Consider the following 8,406-nt stretch of genomic DNA (forward strand, 5'->3'; position numbering starts at 1 on the left):
ACGGGCTAAACGGTTGCAACGCCAATCACATACATACAATATCGTAGTTGCAAAGATACGGTCACAACAGAAAATAGCGTTAGCAGTTGCATCCTCAGGAATTGCGGTAACTTTATTGGATGACGAACGAACGGCACAGTCAACATTTAAACTGCCATTGGACATTCATAACAATAATATAAAAAATAGCGGAATATCAGCAGAGCTGCGACAGTGTTCAGTTATAATTTGGGATGAGTGCACAATGGCTTCCAAATATTCACTTGAAGCAATCGACCGAACTACTACTTTTCGGCGGAGCGATCTTACTATTATCAGGTGATTTCCGACATACTCTGCCGGTCATTCCTCGCTCTACTTTCGCCGCTGAAATCAACGCATATATAAAACTATCATTATTATGGTTAAGTGTTGAAACACATAAATTGACAATTAATATATCAAAGGGTAGATGTGGACAGCTCCCTGAATGAGAGAAAGAACCAACCGTAGTTCTCGTGTATTTGCACACAAGAATGATAGAAGACAAAATTACGGCATAGTGACGCAATTTGTCATTTTTTCTTTTTTGTTTTGCTCGCGTGTTTGGGGGTCGTGAGTGCGTCACTCAACAGGAAATTAAAACCAAAAAAAGCTAAGTGTAAACGAATGGCGTAATCTTGTCTTCTATGATTCTTGATTTGAAAAAGTTGTGTTTTGAGCTATGTAATGGCAGCTTTTGGAGTATTATTTTATGTGTTTTATTTAAATTAGTGATCTGCAGCCTAATTAAAGTTTAAATTATTGTTGCACTCATTTTTAAATAAGTCAAACTAAAAATAAAAGTTTTCTAAAGCCAAAAGATGGAATTGAAGAGGGTGATACAGTAATACTTCATTGCACTGTCAATTCGAAGCACGCAATAGAAGCTACGCCAACAATTGTCCACATCAAGGGCGAAACCATTGAATACGTAAATAATTGTTGAACATAATAATATTATCTTGCCTTAAATTCTAATTAATTTTCCATACAGATATTTCAAACCTCATACGGCGCGTTAAAGGTACGCAACCTAATTGGTGTCACTTATGGAAGAAGCGTAGAACTTTCGAAGGGATGTGCTGCATATGTGCTGCAAGCAAATCCAGAACTATGGATACAAACGCTGCTACATCGAACACAAATCATTTTCGCACCAGATATTAGTATGATACTCTTTCAACTTGAAATTCGTTCTGGTTCAGTTATATGTAGTTGAATCGGGCACTAGTTCAGGTTCAATGCCACACAAAATCACCTAAACCATTATTTTCAATTATGTTGCACCTCAGTTGGCCGTGCCATTAGCAGCTAAAACACAGAAAATAAAGGGTAAATTTAAGTGAAAGTTTGTGATCATAGAAATTTAAAAACTTCTTGTATGCTTAATTAGGAGGACTTTTTTGATTCTTTTCCACCTTGTATTCTGGAATCATAGCGTTGTTGTATCGCTTTAGAAGGACATGGATTCACCGAAATTAGTTCAATGGAAATACTACAGCAAGAGCATGTTAAGACGAGAACGATGCCCGTGTTCGATTCAGAATTCCTGAAATATAAGGTAATTATTACCAACTTTTATGTTGTAAAAATTCAAATTTTACTTTATATTTTATAGAAACCCTCCTCCCAGAAATTTGATGAATCTAGTACTAGTGAAATTAATGAAAGAACAGATCTTACGAAAACTCCAAAAGAATCCTCATATATTATACGCAGCTCACACTTCCTGGCCGCACGGTGTATTTGACATTTGCCACTTTTCCTCCAGCCTTTGTCCGATAGCAAAAATTGTTCAACTATACTATATCTACTACATACATTGTATATAGTGTAGTACGAAATAGTAGTAAATATAATAATAAACACCTAAATAGCATGATATTTTCAATAAATATGTAATATAATTAATGAATTTGTTATTAAATTCTCATTTGGGGTTTTGGTAGCACTAACCGAATATAGGGGGTATAGTTTCAGGGTTTTTGTGGGTCCCACTACTGAAAGTGCACGTGAAGTTTTCGTTCACAGTTTTGGGTCTTTGATCTGTGATTGTCATTCCCCGAATTGTGCAAGAGGTATATATAAATTGAGAAATGATGTGTGAGTTTCAGGTACTTTTGTCAATTCGCTCTTAAGAATCACTTAGAAAGTTTCATTGAAACTGGTAGTACCACTCCCTGACCCTTCACAGAAGAATTCGACGTTACCTGACTTGCAGGGAAGTTAAAGATAGGGTCACCAATTATTCTTTTGCGTAATTTAAATCCACCTCGTACATGGTACATGTTTGGTCATCAAAAAGATAACAGGAAATATAATTGAAGCAGTAATTTTGGCTGGAAAGTTTAAAGGAGAATTGGTTCTGTTACCACGTATACCAATGATAACGTCAGAATCTACCATGCTATTCAGAAGGTTACAGATTCCAATCCGTTTAGCACTCGCTATGTCTATAAATAAGTCACAAGGTCAAACACGGTCCGTTTGCGGTTTAGATTTAGATAATCCAATGGACAACTATATATTACATGTTCACGTGTTGTATAAGCAAGAAACAGTTTAACTAAGAATATTGTGCACAAATTAGTGTTGAATTAAATTAAAATTAAAAATTATTTCAATTCAATATGTTAAATATTATGATTAAAAATAAGTAATTATTTACCTTAACATACTACTTTATAAAAATAAATGTTAGATGCAATAAATTAATAACTTATTGCTTACAAATTTGAAAAAATATCACCTAGATTTTAAATGAACCCTCATCAATCGCAAATCGTTTAAAAATAATGACAACAAAGGCATGAATTTTAATACAAACTATACATTTTATAAAGTAAATGTGTTAAAAAATAAAAAAAAAATTCCACAGCAAAGCGTGGCCGGATCTACTAATATATGTATATAATAAAAATAAAACGTTTAGCAAAAGACTAGTTCAAATTAAATAAAAAAATACTTAAAATATTACTAATGTTTTGTTTGACGTTTGGTTCAAAAGATATTAAGTGTCAATCGTGATTGTGACATCTCTGCCTTTTGGTTTGTTTAGATGAAAATTGTGTCGGTTTAATAGTGTTTTGTATTTGAAGCGATATTTTTAAATAAAAAATGTTCGAAGAAATTACCAGGATAAGAACGAAAAATACCTGGCTTGGCGAGAAGTGTGTGTTGCTGTCGGAGAGTCTGGTAAATATGTGTTATGAAAATTTAAAATGGAACATATCCAATATATTTTAAACACTTTTCTTTTAAGGGGCTGACTGTCGCAAAGGTAGGTGTCTTTCCATGATCGATTCGCCATAGAGTTAAAATTGCAACACCAGTCCATTCGAAGTGGTACTTCTTTTCGGAATAACTGACCATATTTCGACATTTTAACATTTGGAAACAAAAATCTGTCTCACCCAGAAAGAACGTATATTTATAGTGAGAAAGTAAGTATATTTATAATTGAAAATATTGCTAACAGTTGTGCTTACACCAATGTATATATGTATATTATTTTAAAACAACAACGAATGTTATAATTATCATCCGGATTTATCAGAATTCACATGACCATGCCATTGTGGTAATTGACCACATTTTACAACAGGACAATGCTCCATTTCATAAAGGATCGTTACCAACAAAATTTTTAAGTGAAGCAAATCAAGTTGACCTCCGCAGAGTCCCGACCTAAACTTAATTGAAAATATTTGGGGTTTCGTTAAATATCAGAGGTCAATCGATATTATAACCGAAAATGCCGAAATTATCGACATTTGGTCTAATTTAGCAGTTAACTTAGCGCCGAAATATGTTGAATCAATTCGGACCATAAAATAGGCTGTTATTGATGCCAAAGACGATGTAACCAATTATGAATTTATCGTCTTAGAATAAACATTAGACTAAACATTAAAATTAAAAAAGTTATCATTAAAAAATAACAGGATAATTCATTTCAAATTGTGTGTAAATACTTTTGACGAAAAAAAATCTGTGTGAATATGTTTGACTACTGTGAGCCTGTAATTTATTTGCTTATATCTCCGCCATATTTTTGCTATTCCAGCCAAACTGACTTCATTCGCTCAGGAATAGATCAAGGTTTACAACAACATAGCATTTACCCTGCGACAACAAGGAATGCTTTTTGTGTGAAACATGTAAAAAAACGTCCGATGTGTAAATAATGTTGACTACCTCTGCATATTACGTCAATATCTATACGATGTTGTTAGTGTTTTCATAAGAAAAAATATTAAAAAAAATTTATTTGTTTATTTTTTCGTACATTTTTTTCATAATTCATTATATGTATCCAATATTTGGACGTTATAAAAAAACTTTTGGCAGATGAGTTGCATAGCTCTGGCAAAGATTCTATTGTAAAAAGTATAATTCGTGTTCATTTTTTAGAATAAAGTTCATTTTAAAATTTTATATTTCACCAATTCCGACATGTAAATCACAAAATATGCTACACATTCAATATTTATCTCGCGATCCACCATCCGCGATCTGGATTTCAAAATATTTAAATATTTTGTGATATGGATCGTGATCCATCAATATTGCATGCTAAACGTTAAATAAATATCTCGATACAGGAAATATCACGATAAATACTGAACGTGTAGCAGGCGCCTAAGTTGTAAACTTTTAATTAGCAGCTGATTAGTGAAAGAAAACATAGCTGACTTTTTAACTTACAGCCCTATTCTCATGCCCTCACAAAAATCACCACACTCACTATTGCGAGGTTTTTGGATTTTGTGATGATTACCTAATGCTGGAGAAAATTCAAAAGCTCAAATGCTCACAATTTTCTCAAATATCTGTGACGTGTGAAATCACAATACAAAAATATTTGTGTTTGTTTTGGTTTTTAGCAATATTTGTAAACAAATGTGTAAATATTTGCATGCTATAACGAGCATGGAGGAATTGTTCTTTGAAAAAAATGGCCTCTATAAAAGTTCAGTTATCGAATAATTGTGTTTAACCGAATCTGGAGCAATTTGGACGTACCTTGCATTTTCATTTGTTGAGCGATTTGCTGCCTAAGTCCTAAAACTCAAGAGTCCTAAAACTCTATGATCCGATAAGGACGCATTATTTTTGTAAAGCAAAGGACACTGACGCACATCCTCTATAGACGAAGATTTACACCCAGGTTATTTTTATACTCTCGCGACAAAGTTGCTACGAGAGTATTATGTGGTTGCAAGTCCAAAACTGAACGAGTTAGATATAGGGTTAGATATATCAAAATGATCAGTGTGACGAAAAAAGTTCAAATCCGGGACGTCTGTCCGTCCGTCCGTGCAAGCTGTAACTTGAGTAAAAATTGAGATAAATTAATGAAAATGAAATTGGAAGACGTATTTCTTGGCACCATAAGAAGGTTAAGTTCGAAAATGTGAGTAATCGGACCATTGCCACTTCCACAAAATGGCGATAACCGAAAATTTGGTACAAAGGCTTGTTCTAGGAAGGGGCATATTTGGATGTAATTTTTTTGGGGAATTGGGCGTGGCTCCGCCCACTACTAAGTTTTTTGTACATATCTCGCAAACTAATTAAGCTATATCAAGGAAACTTTCTAGAGTCGTTTCTTTTAGGTACTACCTTATACCGTCCAAAAATGAAGGAAATCGGGTCATACGGCCCACCTCCCATACAAAGGTTATATTGAAAATTACTAAAAATTCAGTAAGTTCAGTAAGGAAAACAACCAGAAACCTTAAATTTCATTGTAAAGATGGTACAGAAGAGCTGCTCTCAAAATGGTATACAAAATTTTAAATGGGCGTGGTTCCGCCCACTTATGGGTCACAAACCATATCTTCCTTACTTGTTTTATAATTCTTTTGTTTTTTAACTTTCGACTGTAAATACGCAATTTCATTTGTTTTATTTGTTTACAAATTTTACATCAATTTGTATTTATTTTGAATTTATTTCTTTTGAAACAACTGTTTGACAGCAAAATGCTTTTCACCTCAATTGGTGACTTTTTTAAGCTTTTTTCTTATGAGGTTCGAGCCAGAATAGACTCACAAAGTATACGTCACAAGAAACCTCACAAATTTTTCCTCACAACTCAGTTATGAGGTTTTTTCAGAATAGGGCTGTTAATCTAGGACACTTTTATTTTAATTTTTGTTCAATTTTTTATTATTCATTTCTATTGTTTTCCCTTTTAACAAGATTTTTCTATTTTTTTTATTTTTGACAACAGCTAACAATTTGCAATCCTGTGTTGCTCGCAATACAATGGTGTTTTGTATGTGATTGGCGTTGCAACCGTTTAGCCGGTTATAGCCGAATCGACGATAGTGCGCCACCTTCGCAGTTCGGCGCCAGTTGGAGATCCCAAGTGTAACCAGGTCGCTCTCCACCTGGTCCCTCCAACGGAGTGGAGGCCTTCCCCTTCCTCGGCTTCCTCCGGCGGGTACTGCATCGAACACTTTCCGGGCTGGAGTGTTTTCGTCCATTTGGACAACATGACCTAGCCAGCGTAGCCGCTGTCTTTTTATTCGCTGAACTATGTCAATGTCGTCGTATAACTCGTACAGCTCATCGTTCCATCGTCTGCGGTATTCGCCGTTTCCAATGTTCTGAGGACCATAAATCTTACGCAAAATTTTCCTCTCGAAAACTCCTAGTGTCGTCTCATCTGATGTTGACATCGTCCAAGCTTCTGCACCGTAAAGCAGGACGGGAATGATAAACGACTTGTAGAGCTTGATTTTGGTTCGTCGAGAGAGGACTTTACTGTTCAATTGCCTACTCAGTCCAAAGTAGCACCTGTTTGGCAAGAGTTATTCTGCGCTGGATTTCGAGGCTGACATTGTTCGTGTTGTTGATGCTGGTTCCCAGGTATACGAAATTATCTACGACCTCGAAGTTATGACTGTCAACAGTGACGTGGGAGCCAAGACGCGAGTGCGCTGACTGTTTGCTTGATGACAGAAGATATTTCGTCTTGTCCTCATTCACCTCCAGACCCATTCGCTTCGCCTCCTTATTCATGCGGGAAAAAGCAGAACAAACGGCGCGGTTGTTGCTTCCGATGATATCAATATCATCGGCGTACGCCAGGAGCTGTACACTCTTGTAGAAGATTGTACCTTCTCGGTTTAGCTCTGCAGCTCTTATAATATTTTCTAGCATCAGGTTAAAGAAGTCGCACGATAGTGAGTCACCTTGTCTGAAACCTCGTTTGGTATCGAACGGCTCGGAGAGGTCCTTCCCAATCATGACGGAGCTTTTGGTGCTGCTCAAGGTCAATTTACACAGCCGTATTAGTTTTGCGGGGATACCAAATTCAGACATCGCGGCGTAAAGGCAACTCCTTTTCGCGCTGTCGAAAGCAGCTTTAAAATCGACAAAAAGGTGGTGTGTGTCGATCCTCTTTTCACGGGTCTTCTCCAAGATTTGGCGCATGGTGAATATCTGGTCAGTTGTCGATTTTCCAGGTCTAAAGCCACACTGATAAGGTCCAATCAGTTTGTTGACGGTGGGCTTGAGTCTTTCACACAGTACGCTCGATAGAACCTTGTATGCGATATTTAGGAGGCTGATCCCACGGTAGTTGGCGCAGATTGTGGGATCTCCCTTTTTATGGATTGGGCAGAGCACACTGAGATTCCAATCGTCAGGCATGCTTTCTTCCGACCATATTCTACAAAGAAGCTGATGCATGCACCTTATCAGTTCTTCGCCGCCGTATTTGAATAGTTCTGCCGGTAATCTATCGGCCCCCGCTGCTTTGTTGTTCTTCAAGCGGGTAATTGCTATTCGAATTTCTTCATGGTCGGGTAATGGAACATCTGTTCCATCGTCATCGATTGGGGGATCGGGTTCGCCATCTCCTGGTGTTGTACTCTCACTGCCATTCAGCAGGTCGGAGAAGTGTTCCCTCCATAATCCCAGTATGCCCTGGACATCGGTTACCAGATTACCACCTTGGTCTCTACATGAGGATGCTCCGGTCTTGAAACCTTCGTTAAGTCGCTTCATTTTTTCATAAAATTTTCGAGCATTCTCTCTGTCTGCCAGCTTCTCAAGCTCTTCGTACTCACGCATTTCGGCCTGTTTCTTTTTTTGTCTGCAGATGCGTCTCGCTTCCCTCTTCAGCTCTCGGTATCTATCCCATCCCGCACGTGTAGTGGTCGTTTGCAACGTTGCGAGGTAGGCAGTCTGTTTTCTCTCCGCTGCGAGACGGCACTCCTCATCGTACCAGCTTGTTGTTTGTCGTTGCCGAAAACCAATTGTTTCGACTGCAGCGGTACGCAGTGAGTTTGAGATGCCGTTCCACAGTTCCCTTATACCGAGATGCTGATGAGTGCTCTCAGAGAGCAGGAGTGCAAGTCGAGTAGAGTA

At 37.1% G+C, this 8,406-nt stretch overlaps 1 pseudogene; it reads left to right on the forward strand.

Moving 5' to 3' along the window:
• The first annotated feature begins 805 nt into the window (after positions 1–805).
• LOC105220018 (tRNA (adenine(58)-N(1))-methyltransferase catalytic subunit TRMT61A-like) lies at positions 806–2,596 on the forward strand (annotated as a pseudogene).
• The last annotated feature ends 5,810 nt before the right edge of the window (positions 2,597–8,406 follow it).

The sequence above is a fragment of the Zeugodacus cucurbitae genome, chromosome X, assembly GCF_028554725.1.
Source record: "Zeugodacus cucurbitae isolate PBARC_wt_2022May chromosome X, idZeuCucr1.2, whole genome shotgun sequence".
NCBI lineage: Eukaryota > Metazoa > Arthropoda > Insecta > Diptera > Tephritidae > Zeugodacus > Zeugodacus cucurbitae.